This window comes from Aquila chrysaetos, chromosome 6, assembly GCF_900496995.4.
Source record: "Aquila chrysaetos chrysaetos chromosome 6, bAquChr1.4, whole genome shotgun sequence".
NCBI classification, from domain to species: domain Eukaryota; kingdom Metazoa; phylum Chordata; class Aves; order Accipitriformes; family Accipitridae; genus Aquila; species Aquila chrysaetos.
Genome location: NC_044009.1, coordinates 11,819,341 through 11,840,521, shown reverse-complemented (window position 1 = coordinate 11,840,521; position 21,181 = coordinate 11,819,341). Strand labels below are relative to the sequence as shown.

General features: G+C 45.5%; 1 long non-coding RNA gene across 1 annotated transcript; it reads left to right on the top strand.

The window, feature by feature from the left end:
* Positions 1 to 1,176: 1,176 nt before the first annotated feature.
* Positions 1,177 to 4,105, top strand: LOC121233395. Its single transcript, XR_005932707.1, has 2 exons — positions 1,177 to 1,226; positions 1,713 to 4,105. It is a non-coding gene; the product is annotated as an uncharacterized LOC121233395 (long non-coding RNA).
* Positions 4,106 to 21,181: the final 17,076 nt, after the last annotated feature.

The following is a 21,181-nucleotide window of genomic DNA, read 5'->3' as shown; positions in this document are numbered from 1 at the left end:
CTTGCTACAGATCCAAAGGCTTGAGTTTTAGCCCACCAGCAATCTAGCTTTAATGGGTACTTGATCACAAATGTGGGGAGCTGAGGGAAGCTAATGACAGTGATTGTCAGGTACTAACGGCTTTGGGAACTAGGTTAGGTTAGCACAGACCTTTGATGTGTTCCTCTCCTGGGAAACAGGTCTTTTCAGTCTTGTCCCTTTCTCTCCTCGCAACAGAGCCCACCCTGCAGCCCTTGCGGAAGGGAAAGGTTACTGTGCAGTTTTGGGGTTTTCTTGTTTGTTTTTTAAGGCTTTACCACCAAGTTTGCTCTTTGGTTATGGTGTAGGCTGGTATTAGGGCTGTGCTTCTATGCACACCTAGTTCACCTAGTGCAGATGTGACCCCGCTGGACACACGCAAGGCATCTGTAAATAGGCAACAGAAGCTGTTCCTACAGAAACTGTCATGTACGTAGTGAAGGTACTGAAGAGGTGTTTTGCACGTAGTTGTGATAACAGCAAAGGTTCACCTATATGCTGGGTTGGTCGTGCAGGTGCCTGGATCAACAGGATTATAAGGACTGAGCAGCCCTGTGGTGCAGGGAATCTCTCCTGACTGAGCTGCAGACCCTGATTCAAACTGTGCACTGGACGGACTCTTGTTGCGGTCAACCTCTTTGGGTGATGTGATTCCCTGCATGTTACCTGATGGCGAGATCCCAATGAAAGAGCTTTCCTCTTCCTAAGCACTCTGTGAAGCGTGGCTTTCCACTGCTCCTGGCTGCAATGGAAAGAAACCAGGTGAGGACTTTGCAGTTCTGGGACTGAATGTGTTTTTCTCCCTGTCTTTCTCTATGTCTTTCCTTCCCTGTTTTCAGCACCATTTTTCTGGTAAGGGCGGGAAGAGGCCTCTGGGGGAGGTGCCCGTTGCCCGAGCACTGAAGATCCGGATAGGTGTTTTCTATCATGCTTATGATGGATTTGTGCCAAACTGGATCAAAATAACAGGTGAATCTTCTGAGACAGAAACAGTGAAATTAGTTGGATATCTGGTGGAATATAACAGTGCCATTTAGTGCTGAAGAAATCTTTAAAACATGTGGACATAATAAAACTGTCTTCTTTAGGAAAAAGTATCAGTGGTGTTTTAAGATCTATTTCCATCCCTGTTCACTCCCACCACACAGCACACTGGCTTGGTTTGCAGTTTTGCTGCTGCAGTTCCTGGTACTCAGCTGGCTTTCTCGGTAAGTGACGGTCATGGGAGCTACAGAATTGATCGTTGGCTCCTTATCAGCTATGCAACTGTCCTTCCTTTCAAAATCAACTGATTTTTCTCTCTAAAGCAACTCTCCCATCCAGTTTGACTCTCAGTTAATTTTCCTTACTGATTGCAGCAAAGTAACCTGATTTGTAGGGATTTCTATCTCATAAGCGTGACAACATGTAGTCAGAGGAGCCCTCAATCGTTACCCGTAGCAGCAGCAGGGAGTAGAAGGGGACGAAAGGTGCTGATAAGGTGTAGAGTTCCAGCAGAGGAAGGACTGTTTTCCTTTCTCATGGTGGTTTTGCTTTGTCTGCATCAACAGGACTGGGAATATCACCCCTTCGTTCGTTGTGAACGTACAGCTCCAGAGTCCTTGCATAATCTGTTTGTCTGCTGCAGTCAAGTAATTTCTGCTGAGCATCTTTTTCCTAATAGGGGTGACTTCACACCTTTGTGCTGATTTTAGGTAGAACCATGACTCTTCACTTAAAAGCTGGTGCAAAGAAACACCTTAGCTGCTTCCTGAAACTCCTGAGCTCAAGTGATGGTGGCCTTTTGCCTTCTCATGTAGACATGTATGCCTTCCTGTCCTAGGCAAAGCCATGGGTGAGCAGAACTTCCTGGGCTGTTCTTCTAAGACCTGTCTCCTGGAAGGGATGAGGTGAATTGACACATGAGCCAGCTTCAGCTGTGCTTGTACTCTTCCCTATTGCACTCTTGCTTTTCCCAGTTCCCAACAGACACTTCTCTTGGCCTAAAAGCAGTCATATTTTGCTGATTGAGAGTAGTGGCAGACCTCTGTATCAGTGGAATAGGAGGGGAGCATGTTTGCTACGAAGTCCTTGTAGCATGGCTCTGTATGTCAGGGAAAAGAGACAGAAGAGACTACTGAGTTTGATAGTGGGTCTTTCAAGACGTGGCGTAGAAAACTTGTCTTTGAGCTAAGGGCTGGCTAGCTGATGCTGGAATGATGAACAGAGCCTGTCCCTTGCTCTTTCAGGTGCAGTGTGTTCGAGGAAATAACCATCTGTGAGCGAACAAGAGTGGAGCACCACTTTCCTTCAGGAACCTACTTCCAGCACCATTAATTTACCTTACCTGCCCTCTGTGGTCAGAAGTTCAACGGCAGGGATCTGTCCCCACAGTGATTTCCATCACTCATGGGATACACTGCCAGTACATTTTCACTGGCAAGGCATGGACATTTAGATGATTATAGATTCACAGTTATTGTCTGAGCTAAAAAAATCTTACTGCTGTTAAAGAATGAAAACTGAGGTTGCCTCTTACCTCCAGATATGACCCTTGTGCAGAAAAGGTCTTCTGATCTCTTGGCATTGCTAACACAGGTGTCCCACAAGCAAAAACTTCTCAGAAGGCAGGACTTTGTGGTCATGTCCCTTGGGAACGAGGGCAGGAGCTTTTCTGCAGGCACCATTGTAGCACATGCATGGGCTGCAACATCTCCTTTTGATAGATGTAATGAAATCAGTGAAAGGCCAGCCCTCTCCAGTATACATGGGATGCCTATATGCTAATCATATGTGCACTTCTCTAAAAAAAAGCAAAGAACCGCCCTCCCCCCTCCTCCCCCCCGCAAAATAGATTACAGGTACTTTAAGCTCCTTGCTGCATGTATGCAAATAACTTCACACCTAAAAGCTGATGTGGCATCTGTTGTGCAGATGTTTATCTGGCACTAGGGAGTAATATTTTCTTTGTCCACATTACTCAAGTCTTTCGTGGCCTCAAATAGCTGACTCGAGCACTTGTTGCTCCAACATACCAATGATAGTTGCTACGGATGTTCCCTTCCAACTCCCATGTCTGAGAGTTTGGTCTGAAATACCACAACCATGTCCAAGAGCAAATCTCTCCTTGCTGTGACTGAAGCCTGAAATCACACTGGAGTCCTCCTTCTGTTCGTGTTCAGCCACGTCCTCACATTTGTGGAGTCCCAGCCTCCAAGTACACTGACAGGCTCCAAAACTGCCTCCCTTGGAGGGAACAAGCTCAAATGGAAAACGTTATCATCAAGCCCTTTTTGCACTCCTGCACCAAGAAATATTTTGACTCGTTGTCTATTTGCATGCTATGTTCTCCATGGCCACCCTCCCCAAGCTATTAGTTACAGTAGCTTCGCTAAGTGAGAACCAGGGATTCCTTAGGTAAGATACCACCTTCCTTCTACATTGTACAAGGGACATCAAGCATTAGAAAGGGGGAATGTTGCAAATAGCAAGAGGCAAAGTACACCAAGGAGGAGGCAGACTCTATACAAGTGGACCACTGGTTTTGTCGTTGGATTTTGCTTGGAGACTGAAGATTTATGCAGCAGCAGGGACAGGGAGGGAGCTTTCCCTGCACTGCTTAGAGACAGTACTTACAGTGGTAGGAATGTGCAGAGTAGAAATTCTCCTTTTGTAGACTTTGAGGTTGTTCAGAAACTCTGAGACAGCAAAAAAGGGAGCTATGTCTGAAGGGAAGACAGGAAAACCTTGGGGTATTAGACTGGGCCTTGCTCCATACAGGGACTTTGTGGCAGTTCATTTGAGTGTTGCCTCAGCAGAAAGTAGAAATGTGGCCACCCTTTCAATGCAGAGCATCTGCAGTAGTTGTAGGATGAGGAAAGAAGTGAGGAGTTATGTTGATTTGGACTTGTGCAATAATTTGGGGGATGAGTAGGAACAACCACAGCTCCCTGCTGCAGCTGGGGCAGTGTCAGGAGATCTGTCCGCGCACACAGCAAGCATGTCCTACGCAGACCTCCGGCACCTCAGTTTGTCCCTGCGGAAGGAGGGAAACTGCTGACTTTTCACTCTCTATGAAAAGGTAGTAAAACCTGCATTTATGGCAGAATCAGTCATTTTATATGCATTTTCTCTTTTTTTTTGCACACCCCAACAGGATTTATGCTGACAGGGTCTCAGCAGGGATTCCCATGGTGTGGTGTGGATGAAGGACACTACCATACAGTGGTGTTGCAGAAAGACAGGCCTCAGTTCCCTTCTTGCCCTTCAGTCAACACTTGGGGAAACACGGTGGTATTTGGGGTCCAAGGTGCCACAGCATTTCGTATCCCTGACCCTCTCGTTGCTGTCATGGCATAGATGCTTGGGGATAATTGCTGCATATAGTGCTTGATGCTGGTATGGTTTGTGCCACCATGGGAAGCGTGCTGGTGCATTGGTAGCCCCAGAGCAATTCTGTTTACTTGGGCTAGCTGGGAATGGGTAGAATTACCAGCAACTAAGAGGGATTCGGTGCTATGGGAAACTAGTTGAAGAAATTTCTCAAAGGGCAGAGATCATCTCGAGTGAAAGCTGGATGGAGCCTGGCCCATGCTAGAAAGAAGGTTATTGCTCATCCTGAAGGAATGTGGAGATTTCCTGGCATACACTCTACTGTCAGCAACCTATTCTCAGGTGGGTGACAAACTGGACTGACCCCTGGATGATCTCTCTGAAATGAAGGATAGGCCTTAATTGCCAAGCCCATGTCCTGATTCAGAGTGGTGAGATGCTGGGAGCAGGACCCGAACATTTTCCAGTTGTGACTCTACCATAAAATGTGCAGTTGTCAGTATGTCTGCAAGTGCAAGTTCAACGGGGAGGCTTGGGAGGGTTTAAGGAGACACAGCTGTGCTATGGATGGAGCACCTCCCTCACGACAGAACGAGTCCGTAGCTAATGCCGAGCATCAGCATTGCTGCTAAGGCTGTGTGTGAGCGTGGCTGGCCACTTCTGCTCCTGCTTCCCACGGGTAGTGATGCCCACTAGGTGTCAGAATTGAATAAATGCAAGGCTGGCACGGGGGAGACAGGATCCCAGTTTTCAAATAATTCTGATTTTTTTTTTCCTTCTGATTTCTGGCCTGCTGTGCCATAAAATGACTTTTGGGGTAGGAGGATTGTTTAAATGGTGATGAGAACAGGGGAGGAGGAGGAGAAATGACTGAGACAAAAAATCCTGGCCAGGTTAGAGTGCTTGTTTTGCACATTGGAGCCCAGAGCTTAAATTCTGCTCCAGGCACAAAGATGGTTTTGCTTTTTACTCCTAGGCACAGTACAGTTTTCTCTTTCCTGCATGACAAACTTCTCCTTTTTGATAAAATGGCTTTTAATCAGATTTCCCAGCCATCCCTTGCCTTGGACTGCAGGCTGTAAGGTGCCTTTGGTAAGAGGAAAGCTAGAGAAAAGCTGGTTGCAGAGATTTAATTTTATGGTTGAAGTTTTCTACCTGTTCCCCTCACCCCTGCTCCTAGCTCCCTCTCTTCTCTTATTCAAGAGCTCATCTCATTCACTGCAGCTGGTTAACGTTAGCAAGGGCATTGTAATGGCTCTAAAGATTAGGTGCACTAATTAATGTTTGTGCAACCAGGAAGAAATTTGCTGCTGTCTGACACTTCACAGCTGCCACTGTATTTTCTCCTTTTAGACCTTCTGCTGGCTTTAAAATCCTTTTTTCCCCTTCCCAGGACAAATTGTTGCTTCAGTCTCACAGTGCAGTGGGGAGTCTCTGCAGGAAACAGAGTGCCAGTGGATCACTGGAACCTCAGACTGGTTTTCTTGAATGAGGGTCAGCGCATGTTGCTGGTGGGCTTTGTGGTTCAGCAGTCAGAGCTGCCATGCAATGTCCCTAGAAGGTCTCCCAGCTGATACTGGCCAAGGTGATGTGTTCTTGTAGTTTTCTTCCTGTGGCATCAGCAGGGAAAGCTCAATTCTCCTTTATGATGTTCTCACGTGCCTTGCTGGCTGATGGTCTCAGTCAAGAGTGGCTCAAAACATCTCTCAGGGAAGGAAGCACTGAATGACTTGTTGAATGTGCTTGTCCTGACCTTAGCTGGTTCTTCTCCTCCCAGAATGTGACGTTCCTTTCCCACCTACTTTGGTTTTTTTTTTTTTTCATACTGTCTCTGTGTCACTTTCTTGGTGATTGGTGATTCTTGATTACCAGCAGTGATTTATAAGAATCCAGTCCTGACTTTGTTACTACTTCCCAACTGAGCTGTAAGTCTGAATCTTTAGCAGCAGCAGCCAAATGAAACTCTTTTCCTAGCATGAGGAAGAAGCAAAGCAGAAGTCCATCCTTTACCGAGAGGCTGTGATGCTAATAGCATTAGGAGAACGCTTTTATATCTTTTTTTCTCAGTTGGTTGCTCTAATCCTGTTTTTAACACCTCAAGCACTAAAATACTTGGGGAACCTGTCGGATTCATTGATCATGGAGTACATAGGCACGTGCCCCTCCCCATCTTCCAAACACTGTTTGTTCTTTGGACTGGTACTGAAGCCAGATCTGTCTGTGCATATCTGCCTTGATTGTCAACATGTGTGGCACTTGTTGCAAAGACCAGCAGCGGATTTCTCCCACAGCTTCAATCCAGGTAACGTCAGATGGCCGATAATGCACTTGGCAATCCTCCATGTGGTGAAGGCTTCTGAAAAGGTGGTGACAATGTGTCTATGGGCATTGCTTGTTCTCTGTGACAAGCAGGGAGTCTGTGCTAGAAAGCCAGTGTTAGCCCGGTGCTAGAAAGGGAAGCTTAAAACATGGGTCTTAACTCTTTCAAGGAAGTCAAGCTCCTGGAATTCGTCTAGATGTTCATTGCAGATTAAGTCAGGGGGAGGTTAAGCTGGAAGAAATGGAGCCCAAGAAGGAAATTGGGATTTCTTGTTGGCCTCCAGAGACCAAACTTGTTTAGGGCACTGGCTATCTCTAAGACTTGGAGTTGAAGAAGGAGACCACCAGGAAAACCGCAGAGCCTGGCAGGATCCCAGGGATTACAGGCCATGATTAATGAGAATTTAAAAAGAATCTTATGTGCTTTTGGAGACTGAATCTTTTTCTGAGCAGTGGGGAGGTGCTGCTGCTGGCTAAGCCTCCTGATCTGGAATGAATAATGGAGAAAAGAAATAACAGCCTCCCAAATTGAAGGCTGTTGATTTAAACGGGGGGGGGGGGGGGGGGGGGGGGCGGAGCCCATAATCTCATCAAAAAGAGGTACTATGCAGAAGAATGGGGGCCAGAAACATTTAAACCTGGCAATTAAAGCAGTAAGCCTCATGTCCACACCAAGTATATAAACTGAAATTATCTTGAAAGTATACCTGGAGTATAGCAATGTAGTGAAGTCTTGCCAGTGCTGTTCTGCAGAAGAAAGCTCAGAAGTGTTTGGGTTGGATCAGGAAAGTAGAGGCCTGATCTAGACTTCCCAAAAGCCTTCTGACAGGCCTTCCTAAAGAGACTGTTACAGAACTGAAATAGGCATGATACAAGATGAAGAAGTGTCACAGCTCAAAAACTGGCATGGACAAAATTACAAAGTGAGTGGATGGCACTCGACACGTGCAGCTGGTGCAGAGCTGGTTGTTGCAGACAACCTCTGAATAGTTTTGTTGATGTCCTTATGAGCATCATGCTTCTAGAAAAGGGCTACATGACACCTGTGGGTTACTGGGATGGGGCAGCGAAGGCCAGATAATTTTTTCTGTGCATGTTTTAAAGGTCTTTAATTTTCTTTCATATTTGAAAGTTCAATAGTGAGAAATCTCCATTAAGCAGGTTTGCCAGGTTCTTTGTGAGATCTAGAGGGGGAAAAAACCCAGAAACCCCTGGGACAGTCTCTGATGCAGGTGCTACTAAGGAATATTGTTATACCTTTCCTACTTAGTGGAATGGTCTTGCAGAGTATTTCAAGGGGAAGAAGCACTGACTATAGGAAATGCTAGAACTGATTGCAAGAGCCTTTGACTTGTTTGGTTTTCTAAGCTGGTTAAAAACTGTTGTTTTATTAATTGTAAACTTTTTAGCATCTTGGAAGGAACTGAAATAAACACTTGTCTATGGAATTGTTCTTAGCTTCTTGAGCTCCCAAATGCTTTTAAAGGATTCATGGGTCCTGATGGTGAATTTTCTGGAACAGACAGCATCAAAAGATAACCCAGACCCCACATCATCTTTCCTAGTAGAAAGAAAATGATTAAAATAGATGAGGTTGTTGCATGGAGAAAGAATGTTACAAGAACAGGAGCAGTGTTCGAAGCCTGCCTTTTTCAAAGGGTCAGAGCAGTGGATCTGTGCATCTGCAGTATGTTCAGTGAACCAGAACGCAGCCTTTTGTCCAAAAACCTTACGTGCCAAAGCCTGCAAATATACCTACTGAAGTGGGGGTGTCTGGGGAAAGACCAGAAGTGAATGGTTGAGTGCTGTTGCTGTTTGCCTGTGGTTTAAAGAGTGTCATGGATTTAGTTCTTTCACTGAAAGAAGATGGAAAAAAAGCCTGAAGCTGAAATATTAGGCCTTGGCTTTCTGCCCCAATTACATGACTGAATCTTCTTTAAAATGACTATTCATTGTGACTATTTCATAATGAAATTACTATTTCATTGCTATCTGCTGTTGCGCAACAGGCTATGTTCTGACACTTCTGAATTTCTCGCCCCTCTCTGGCTGAAGCAACTCTGCAAAAAGTTGCCAATAATCTAGTTTCCCTAAAAATTCTATTTTTAGGAGAACTTACTATTTATTGAAAATGTTGCATGCTCCCACTGTGAACAAAAGCACAGATACTCAGCGTGGTGCTCATGCCTGTCATCAATTGACATTTGCAGTGTTGGCTCTCCTGGAGAAGAGCGACTTGGAGCAGAGGGCTGGAGTTCCACAGGGACATGCTGGTAGGCTGGAGTCTGCCACGGTTTGAATGTGAATGCTGCTGGTGATGCAGGAGACTCCATCTGTTTTGTATTTGTACCCATGCTCTGATGACACTGCAGGGCTCTGGGCTTGGCCTTGCAGGGGCTTCAAAAGCCAATGTGCCCAAGAGCCTGGCTTGTAGGATTGGAGTGTGATCTCTGGAATGTGCACCTCTGAGCAATCAGAGAAACTGCAAGACTCAGGTCTGGGTTTTAAAACTATCTCTTTGTCTAGGGTACTTGATGCTAGAGCTATTAATTTAAGGAGAAGGCATCTGTGTGTGAGTGTTTTTCCTTCCAACCCTGAGCACTCTTAGATCTGCCACCGTTTATACAGGCCCACTATGTGCAGTGCTGGAAGGAAGCGGGCTTGTTTCATCTAGGAGCTGTCAGAGCCAAGGGCTGATTTGGCAAAAGAGGGGGTTTCTCATGCTTGTCCCTCCCCTTTCCTTCTAGAGAGAAGGAGAAAGAGAAAAGATCTGTGTTTGCATGGAAGAGCTGCTTTTCAGATCCCAGCTAAAGGGAGGCATGAAGGCTTTCTTTGCCCATATGTGTGATTTGCCAAGAGTGGGAAATTTACCCTGTGGCAGCCCATGATAGATGGCAGAGTTCAGTGAAGGCTCAGCTGAAAATCTTCTAAGCACTTTCTTTTGTCCTTCTCCAAATGTCTTCTCTCTTACCTGCTGTCCCTGTGAGTGCAGAGTATGATGTGACTGCTGTGCTGCTGGAGTCCTGAAAATACACCTCTCCAGCCATTAATGCGTTAAAAAATATTGCAACTGCTCGTTACAGAGTTGGCAAATGATGTTCTGAGTGGCTGAGCCTAGTGTGGGCCAATACTCTTGGCCAGTTTCTCTTGCACTCATCCCAATTAACGTAACCACAGGACATGCTGTTGCATGAAGATACAGTGAACAAATGCTTCGCAATTATTAGAGACTCGTACATACTTGCTAGTGTGGAGTGCTGCCCAGTTTGAAGTTACTTGCTCTTTTGAGTCCACTTTTAGAGTAGAATTGAACAAGTCAGCCACCATCTGGTTCCAAGACACTGAGTTTAGCAAAAACAATAATAAAAGTCTGGCTCCCCTCTTTTGTACCCCCTCATCCTGCTCTTCACTGATCAGGGACAGCCAGTTCAAATGTGCAAGTAAAATGCGAGCTGAAAACATGAAAGGCAGGGAGACAAGGCAGCTCTGAAACTAGGTTAGAGATGAAACGAGCCTGAAATTTGGCAGCTGTAGGCAAGGCTGTGTGGCCCTAGGGAAATGGCTTGAAATGATTGATGAAATAAATGATTAATGAAGTGGTGTGATTAGCCTATCATGGGATTGCATTACTGTTTGGATCCCAAAGACAGAAACTGAGAGGAGCCATGTGGGTGTGAATGATGAAGAGGAAAGAGTGCAAGAGCAGCATCTCCCAGAAGGCGAGTAAATCCCTCAAGTCAACCTCATGTTGGCTTTATTGCACCCCACTGGGTCTAAAATATGCCCCTCACTACTACGCTGTTCGGAGGATTGACTCATCATTTGGTATCGGGGTTTACCATCTGCACAGCTACCCTTTCTCTGTTTAGGCAGCTGAAAAAGAAGGCATTTCATTTTACGCATTGGTATTTGCTCTTACCTTCACTGCCATCCACTGAACACCTGGGCAGAGCAGGTTTTTTGGTGTATCAGGAATATTGGGTCTCCTGGGCTTCCATTGGCTTTCTGTATAGGGGCAGTAGCAGCCTTGGGGGTTCAGATCTCATTCTGCTTTTTCCTGGCAGATACTTATTTCGGGAAAGCAGAATGTTGGTGTGAGTTGTTCAAATAACAGCTAATCTGTCATGCTGATAGTTGTGTCAGTGCAGTCTAAATAAGAGATCGATCTATGTTTACACCCCCTGCCAACTCTTGGAGAGGAAAGATTTCAGAACTTGGAGAGTGGCTTGTGGGAACTCGTTGCATCTGCTGTTAGATTAATAGATTCAGACTTTGGAATGACATAACTATGCCCTCAAGGGGGTTTTTTTGCCATTAAAAACACAAATACATCACTGTTGCTCAGGTCCAAATGTTTACAGTGCAAAATACTGCCAATCAAACTCTTGTTCATTAGGAGTTACCTTGAAAAACCAGTCTCTTTGGGCCCATTGGATGACTTCTTTATTTCCAGAACTGCAGACACACGCATTGGCTTTCCATTGCTAGCGTGTCCTAACAAGTGGCTACCTCCTACTGCACAACCTTATAGCAAAAGCCACACCAGGAAGATGCTGTTTCTCCCAGAAATTGAGCACCTTCTGGTTATTTAATGCTGGGATGGCTGGAGGCTAAATATGTATGTGCATTTACACACAGACACATGTATGTAAATACAGATATAAATATGTTTGTCTTTAATATCTAGAAGGTTTTATTCTCCCCCTTTGCTCTGCAGTTCTTCAGCTGTCATTGATTGGGAGGACACTGTTGTATAGAAACCATACAATATAGAAATGGCAGATTTCTTCACCTTTTCCTTTCTGACATGAGTGACCTCTTCAGCGTGGCCTGGTAGCTGAGGTGATATTCTGAGCAACACCATGTGGGCTCTGTTCCTGCTTTTGCTGGTAAATAGAGAGGCAGCTAGCTTTGCAGCCCTCTATTGCCTCTAAGAGCTGCACAGGGAAAAACAGCTCTGTATGAAGGTTGTGTATTTCCCCGGGGGCAATAAACTTACATGGAATGGATTGTCAAAGAACTAAAAGTTGGATTTTTAAGCAGTCCTGAATTTAGTCCTGGGTAGCTGTGCTGTAGAAATGGGATATGCTCAGTCTTTTGTAACTGTGCGGGTGGAGAGCTTGTAGTGTTGGTTACTCGCTAGGCTAGATGTAAGCTCTGGTCTTGGAGAAGCGTTAAGAAAAAAACCCCATATTTCTGTGTGTCTGTCCTTTGCTCATTCTTTTTCTTCTTCTTAACAGCAAGACCACGTTTTGGGAAGTGCATGCTCTTTCAAAGGCTTGGATGGGACTCTTGGGCTGGATGACATCACCGTTTAAATGCTGAGGTGGATTTCAGGTACTTGTTAATTTGGTGAGCACAAAGTAATGAGGTAGTGAATTTGGCTGACCTCCTGCAAGGCACTGACATCAGGAGATAAGGACCTCTTCTGAAACCATTGAGGTGTTACACAAGAGCCATTCCCTCCTCTTGGTCCTGCTGACAACAAGGCTGTTAGGGTGGCTCCTTTACAAAACTTGGGACTTTTGTGAACAATTACCCATAATGGTTTGCCTCTGAGGAAACTTGCTCTGACTCCTGCCATGCGCTTGGGCTATGTTATGGTTAAATGCCAGTGGGGCACTGCAACTATGTCTCTTTTTTGGCTGAACATCAAGAGGCATGCATCCAAATGTCAAATTTTTTCCCATGTACACAATCTAAATCTTTTTTAATGAAGGGATTAAAACAAGGAGGCAGAAATGAGATCTCCATGTGATCACTCCATGTAATCTGTGCTGTCCTTGATGCTGCAGAGGAGTTGTGTGACTTCCTTTGGTCCTCAGAAAAGCCAGACCTTGCAGCCTTTCCTTTGCTGCAAAGGTGTCCCTTGCTGAAATAACTAGGTTATTCCTTCCATGGAAAACTCCAGGGCATGGAAAACTACCAAGTATCATGTCATCAAGACCACCCATCTAATGTTGGATTGCTGCTGTGTAGGCTGGAAAGCCCTTGAGACCAAAGACCTCTAAGATGTGTCATCATCATGAGACAGAGAGAGAAAGAAGAGCTATGCAGAAGCCAAGTGGACTGGTCTCTTCTTGGATGGTACTGGTAAAGGTTTTGTGGCACAAGGAAGTCATCTTTCTTGTTTTCCTACAAGACTGCTTTCCTGTGAGGTCTTGAGAGCTGAGAAGCCTTAGGAGAAATGCTGTAGCCCAATTTCTTGCTCTCAGACTCCTCTGCAACCATTCCCTGGCTTCTGCAAGGGCACATCTTGCAGGCTTACTGGGATGCTGGGAATACAGAGGGTAATGCTCAGCTGCTCTTCATGCTCTTTTCCCTGCCTGTCCTTCTTCCGTTCTGCTGGATATGACACGAACATCTCAGGGCATTGGAAATCCTGACAGTTGCTAAATCCAGTTTCAGAAGCCAGACTGTACTTATGATTTGAGATTTCTCTGAGTAAAGTGAAAGATGAAAAAAAAAAAAATCATTTTTTAAAAAGATGGTTTGTAAGAAGAAAATGGTGCAAAGCAAAATAAAATGGCATACTGAAAGAGATTGGCAAGGTGGTTTCATCAGCTGCTTGCCCTCACAGTAAGCATATACTTTTTTAATCCAAAAAAAAAAAAATCTTTTCCAAGTGAAAGGTATCTTCAGTGCAGCATGCTGCACCTTGTCTTCTCTTGGTTTAAGTGAAAGGCAGTGATGACTGCTCCACTGAAAGTGGCAGTGAACAAGCCAGTTCTGCTGCCTGCAGATTCCCAGCTAAAAGGCATTGTGCAAATGTCAGAAAAGTATCTCAAGATTTGAAAAATCAGTTGTCATTCCTTTCACCTTAACATAAAATAATATGCAGGGGGTGGGGAGAGGATAGGACAGGCAAGAACTGAACTTCAAGCCAAAAGTAGGTCTACCTCTGAAAGCAGTTATCTGATCAAGAGGTCCCTTTCTCTCTCCATTTGGTGGGTTGACCTTGGCCAGCTGCTAGACACCCTCCTGGATGCTCTCTCAGTGCTCCTCATTGGCAGGACAGAGGGAGAAAATAAGATGGAAAAGCTCATGGGTCAAGATAAAGACAGGGAGATCGTTTACCAGTTACTGTCATGGGCAAAACAGACTTGCCTTGGGGGAAATTAATTTAATTTATTGCTGTATTGGGTTTGTGTGGCAAGGTTTTGGTAGTGGGAGGGTTATAGGGGTGGCTTCTGTGAGAAGCTGCTGGAAGCTTCCCCTGTGTCCAACAGAGCCAATGCCAGCCGGCTCTAAGACGGACCCGCTGCTGGCCCAGGCCGAGCCAATCAGCGATAGTGGTAGTACCTCTGGGATAACATATTTAAGATGGAAAAAAAAGTTGTGGGGCACACAGAAGCGGCAGCCGGAGAGAGGAGTGAGAACATGTAGGAGAGACAACCCTGCAGACCCCCAGGTCAGTGAAGAAGGAGGGGGAGGAGATGCTCCAGGCGCCGGAGCAGAGATTCCCCTGCAGCCCGTGGGGAAGACCATGGTGAGGCAGGCTGTCCCCCTGCAGCCCAGGGAGGTCCACAGTGGAGCAGATCTCCACCTGCAGCCCATGGAGGACCCCATGCCGGAGCAGGTGGGTGCCCAAAGGAGGCTGTGACCCTGTGGGAAGCCCGCGCTGGAGCAGGCTCCTGGCAGGACCTGCGGATCTGTGGAGAGAGGAGCCCACGGAGCAGGTTTTCTGGCAGGACTTGTGACCCCGTGGAAGGGACCCATGCTGGAGCAGTTCATGAAGAACTGCAGCCCATGGGAAGGACCCACATTGGAGAAGTTCATGGAGGACTGTCTCCCATGGGAGGGACCCCACGCTGGAGCAGGGGAAGAGTGTGATGAGTTCTGTCCCTGAAGAGGATGAAGCGGCAGAGATAACGTGTGATGAACTGACCATAAACCCCATTCCCTGTCCCCCTGCGCCACTGGGGGGGGGTAGGTGGAGAATCTGGGAGTGAAGTTGTGTCCGGGAAGAAGGGAGGGGAGGGGGGAAGGTGTTTTGAGATTTGGTTTTATTTCTCATTACCCTACTCTGGTTGACTGGTAATAAATAGAGTTAATTTTCCCCAAGTTGAGTCTGTTTTGCCCATGATGGTAATTGGTGAGTGATCTCTTCTGTCCTTATCTTGACCCCTGAGCCCTTTGTTATATTTTCTCTCCCCTGTCCAGCTGTGGGGGAGGGAGTGATAGAACAGCTTTGGTGGGCACCTAGCATCCAGCCAGGGTCAACCCACCACAATTGCCAATTAAAATAGATTTGAATAGCGAGAAACAAAGACAAAAATTAAAACACCACCTTCTCCCCATCCCCCTTTTCCCAAGCTCAATGTCACTCCTTCATTCCCGACTCCTCTACCTCCCCTGTACCCTGAGGGACTGGGTATGGTTGCGGTGAGCCCATACCAGCTCCTCTCTGCCGCTCCTTCCTCCTCACACTTTTCCCCTGCTCCAGCATTGGTCCTTCCCACAGGCTACTGTCCTTCAGGATAAATTTATCTCTGCATGGGCTCTCCATGGGCTTCAGTTCCTTCAGGAAATATCCAGTTGCTCCGGCATGGAGTCCTCCATGGGCTGCAGTGTGGACATCTGCTCCACCGTCGTCCTCTCCACAACAGTCTGCAGGGAAATACGTGCTCTTTTGTGGTCTCTCCATGGGCTGCACCTCTTCCCCCTCTTTATCCTCTGGCCCTGGTGTTCACATGCTTTTTTTAACTCACTCCTCACTGCTCTCTGAAATTTTTTGCCCATTCTTAAATATGTTATCCCCGAGGCACCACCAGCTTTGCCGATGGGCTCAGCTGTGTCCGGCGGTGGGAAATGCCTTGCTACTTAAACCCAATATCTTCAATAATCACTTCAATGCAAGATTCCCCTTTGCACCTGCATCAGTGGCGGCCTCTCAGCCTCACAGAAATGTTTTTGCTCATCAGCCTCTGTTGATTTGTTGATGCAAGCAACATGCTTTTACAATTGCACTCTGCACCCAGCATCTCCTTCGTACTGGGCAGAGGCAATAGAGTAGCTACAACAGTGGAGAACATGGTTTGAGACATCAGAAATCTGGACTGTAGGCAAATGAATTTGTCCTTGGGGTTTTAATTTCTAAGTCCAACGCAGGAAAAAACATTGCCCTTCTCTTGTGAAATATTTGGGGTTCAACTGATAACTGTCCTAATTGAGGGTGTGGTGAGATTGCCAAGTTATTTAAAATTCCTATTTCCCTGTTCGTTCTGGCCTTGCAATGTAGTGTTTAATAAATCCTTTACAACACTGAGAATTAAAGACAGTTTAATAGGTTGTCACTTTAAGTTTATGTTATTTTAGCATTTGCATAACTGCATTCATGATTTTGGCACTTAACCCGAAGCCACCGCAGAAGTTCTAGCTTCTTGGCTTACCCAGCAACCGAAAGCAGGGTTGGGGGTAGATTGCAAGTGTTGATTTTCCTGTGGAGTGGGCAGGAATGTTCTCCATGCTGGTAAAAATAGGCTGCTGCTTGTTCAGCCAGACTAGCATATCTGAAGCAAACTCAAGTCTGTGGTCCTCCCACTTCTTTTCTGGCAGCTACTATAGCAGTAACAGCTGCTTGTGGGCCTTAGCTGTAAGAGCTGCTTCTTCAGTCCAGGCAGCTGAGATCTTGTTCCAGAACAGAAAATCTGGGCCCAATTCATCATCTGTGCTAAATGCCCCCAAGTCATATCATACCAAGTTGAGCTGGATGGCTTATTGAACAAAACCTCCAAGTCTCTGGAACTTGCCAGTACGTCAGCTGGGTATATGGAGTAAAGAACCTTTTTACCCTCCTCCTGGTTTTGTTTGCCCTGATGAGCCATCAGCCACGTTTTCTCAGGAAAATGTGTTTTAAGAACATAGTCTGCAATATCTTGGATGTAGACCTAGCTATTTGTTTCAAAGGAGTTTTTTGGATATGCCAGTCAGAACTGGCTGAGGTTCCTTTTCCAAAAGATTTGTAAACATCTAGAGTAAGCGCAGTGCCTTGATTTAAAATCAGAAAATGCATAGAGCAAAAACCAGATGTGTGCAATACAAGATGCACACTCCAAGCATCTGATGTTGCACAAAGGCTTCGAAAGTGTATTAGATAGCAGAAAAAACAATTTGTAATTACTTCTTGATGGTCTCTGGATGACACAGTAGAGTGCTCCATTTGACAGTAGTACTGCTGAAATAACGGAGGGTAGAAGACCAGGAAAATGCTGGAGGCAAAATGAACTGGCAGTTTTCATAGCCAGAGTCCAAAAGAAGTCTTATCGAAACAGTGATGCAGGTCTGTCTCATGGAGCTTGAGATACTTTCTGCCTGCCAGAAGATGATGAAAAAGAACCTTTGTTATGGCATGGATGTTGAGCTCCTGTTTATGCAGATTTTCTCATCTGTAATTGTCCTGAGATTGCCTTTGTAAGCTAGTTTCTAAATCTTAGAGAACTTCTTCCCCAAATCCCTGACTACCTGGCCATGAGCTTTAGAAGTATATGATCCTCTGTTGCCCCTTGTCCCTGTTATCTCTTATTATGCGGCATTGCTATTGAGGTATCTAGCCTTATCTAGGTTGTTCTAAAATCTGCAGTAAACACTTTTATTTAGTCTATCGATGTGAATGTATAGGTACTTTCCTTACTGTAAGGCAACTTCCTTAAACTCTTCTTGTTCCTAGCTTGTTTCTGGGAAACAGCAGGTGCCCAGTCAGAAAAACACCACTGATAGAAACCATTTGCAATCTTGTTTTCTGACAGTTTTCCCACCTTCGAAAAATCTTTCGGAGAGCTCTTTTAAAACCAGTCCTCCTATTTTTGGAGACACTTTGGAGACACTAGCTTAATCTTGACCTCAAAATAATCTGACTGAGCCAATATCAGATTTGATACTCTTCAAGGTGGTTTGGGTTTTTTTTTGCCATGTGGAAACTTGACACTTCCACTTTGCACCAGCTGTGATGAAGGAGATTTCTTAGAATTTCTGCAGGAAAATGCTCCCTGCTAATGAGTTAGGAGGATGGTAACAGCTGCTGTGAATTGGCAGTGACCCGGAGGCTCCTGGAGTTCAGACAGTGAGGGCAGAGTGAGACAAGAGAAGGTAAAGCCAGCAGTTGGAGGAATGTGCAGAATGAAAACAAACAAAGAATACCCTTTAGTCATGCCAAATGTAAATGTGAACACTCTGTATCACTGGCATCCAACTAAAAAGCAGAAATGAATGAGCTAATGAGATGCTGAAATTGAAGCAGCATGCAAGAATGCCACTGATCCAGAGCAGATCGCTGAGCGGGGATGGGAAGCAGGTGAAGGTTGACGTGAGGTGATGGTTTCAGAAACAGCTCCCACCTTATCTTGTGAGCATGCTTGCAAAGCCTTTGCTGAATTAGAGAGGCTTGAAGCGTGTATCCTGTCTCGCGTGTGTGTTTGCTGCCGATTGTGTTCTCTGATTTTAAATTATTCAGGCTGAATGGAATAGCAGCTTATTAAACAAGAGCGAAACCTGTGCTTGGAAGAAGGTAGAGGGAGAGGGCTGGGGGAGCTGTGGTGGTTCCTTAAAATGGCTTTGATCCTAACCTGATACAAAGACATGGGGTGGAAAAGTGAAAGTCCAAGGCTGTCCACATCCTTGCCACAGCCTTTCCCCATTTGCTCCCCTGGAGCAATGAATGTCCCTCTGTAGCAGGAAGAACTGCTGCTGTGTTGCCGCTCCTGCACACCCAGAAATGGTTCCTGTTTCCTCACCCTGAGAATGACTTAAACAGTGCCCTGGTTTCAGCTGGGATAGAGTTAATTGTCTTCCTAGTAGCTGGTACGGTGCTATGTTTTGAGTTCAGTATGTGAAGAATGTTGATAACACTGATGTTTTCAGTTGTTGATAGTATTGTTTAGACTAATGTCAAGGATTTTTCAGCTTCTCATGCCCAGCCAGCGAGAAAGCTGGAGGGGCACAAGAAGTTGGCACAGGACACAGCCAGGGCACCTGACCCAAACTGGCCAACAGGGTATTCCATACCATGGGACGTCCCATCTAGTTTAGGAACTGGGGAGTGGGGGGGGGGGATCGCCGCTCGGGGACTAGCTGGGTGTTGATCGGCGGGTGGTGAGCAATTGCACTGCACATCATTTGTATGTTCCAATCCTTTCATTATTGCTGTTGTCGTTTTATTAGTGTTATCATTATCATTATTAGCTTCTTCTTTTCTGTTCTATTAAACCGTTCTTATCTCAACCCGTGGGTTTTGCTTCTTTTCCCGATTTTCTCCCCCATCCCACTGGTTGGGGGGGGTGAGTGAATGGCTGTGTGATGCTTAGTTGCTGGCTGGGGTTAAACCACAACAAGCAGACACTAAAATTTGACCCATGGCTCAGAAACTTGAGAAATAGGTGAGCCTAAATGTATATTTTTAACTTTCTCTGCATTCATTAGTGTTAAAAGCTGAACATTCTCTACGTGAAAGCAGAAATTTTGTTGATTGTTTGAGTCAGAAGTGGAGAAAAAGAACCTCTCTTCCCCTCATCCTTCCTTAACCATCAATGACAGACCATAATTGTAACAGTGTGAATGTTGGCATCTATTACTGCATTGCCAACCAGAGCTGCTAGGAGTCACTTTCTCAAATATTTAGTTCTTACCAGGCCGTGACATGAGAAAGGGTTTGCTGTGCTCACAGGAGGAGTTGGGCTATGCATAGGGTGTCTCTACCCTTCAGCAGGACTGGCTGACCTTGGTTGCACATGGGTGTGGGATATGGCTTTGGAGATGCTCTCACCATCTCGGTGAGAACGAGGGGCAGATGGCAGTAAGCATCAGTTGCTGGTCTCCAACTGCACAGTAACAGCTTCTCTTATTTCTAGCCTTTTCACACCCAATGCATGCAGTGATGGACGGTCTTGGGTCTGACCTGGTACAGCCCCCAGAATTTTCCTGCAGTAGTTAAATTTTCTCCAAATTCTTCTTAGCATTAGCAGTCCATTTAAATAGTGGTCATGCCTCAGACTTTTGGGGGTGGATGATAGAGGCTGCTGTAAACAGCGTGACTTCAGTAAATAACTGGGACAGAGTTGGGCTCAATGCAAAAATACCACTAGAGCTATCAAGTATACAGGTTGTCTGTCTTCAGCAGCCTTCAGGATTTTTCTGCCCCAAGATAAATTTTTATCTTGTAGTATGAATCAGTTGTGTCCTTAAAAAGGCAAGCAAACCCACAAAATCTGAGTCATTGCTCTTTGCCTTCAGTCATCTCCTAATAAGGCCAATAGGAGTGGCTGTCAAATGGGGCAAAACATCACTTGCATCAACCGGTCCCTCCATACACTTCAGTTATGTTGGGAAATAGGGTAAAGTGCCCCTAGACAGGGCTCGCTATCCTCCTGGCAAGAGCCTTTCTGTAAAGTGTCGAGATCGTATGGAGGGTGACCATGCATACACAAATTCCTGGTAATTCATCTTTGGCCCATTAATTAGCTCGGTTTCCAGCAGTGCTTTTACTACACAGTTATGTACCAGTTAAAATTTAGCTTTGCAAAACCAAACTTGTTTCCCTGTATGTAAACCAAGAAATGCTAGGACTTTGGAATGCAAGTTAGTAATGCTGTTGTGATGGTAGAGATGCTGATTCCCATGGACAAACGCAACACCATCCTGTGCTGACATTTCTGGCTCATGTCTGACTGTGAAGAATGAGTCAAGGCAAGCTCTAACAAGCTGTAATACCTATCATTACTCTTATCTGGAAATGGCGTTGAGGAGTGACTGTCAAATATCCTGTTACACTTACAGTCCCAATTCAACTTCAGCTTTCTGGAAGAAAACCACTTTGTGTCACATGTAAACTCTCTATTTTGGGTTATGTGGCTGCATGCTGATTTTCCAGTAAGACACAGAAAAGTGGAAAAAAAGCCAACCTAAAGTTTTATGCTTCAAACTCGACTAGTAGTTCCAAAATCCTGGTCAGCTTTGCTGTCTGTCACTTTTCAGCCAAGGTGATAAAATGCACTTGGATTTCAAAAGCTTTCTTTGCAGCCACAATTGTGGGAACTTGGATTCTGCAGGACCTGAATGCTGAGCAGCCTGCAAGATGTCTTGAAATCACCTTTGATATGCTAGGGCTCCTTCTACATGAAAGGTTGTAAAATCTGCCTGAGACATCAGCAGTTTTTCCAAGAGGAACTTGGTAAGCAGGCAGGGTGCTGGATGCCCTTGTCACCTTGTGTAGGCTGTAAAAAGTGCCACTGGGAATTGTGTGCTTAAGGTACAGATCCCCAAAGAGCTTTAAACAAAGTCAACTCATGGTCCACAATACTTTCCCATCTAGAAAAAGCACTTGCTGAGTAGAAGCCGCTGGACGACATCCCTAACTCCAGTCTTTCCCACAGTTTTCAGCAAGATTTTTGGACATCCTTGTTCTTTCCTTCATTTATTTCAATATTGAGACCTTTGCCTCCTACAGTTGTCTTCTAAAGTGGTATCTTGCAAATGGTAGAAGGATGTTTTGTGTGTCCTGTGGGTGTTTTGGCAGACAGTAACCAGGGTTTTGTTATGG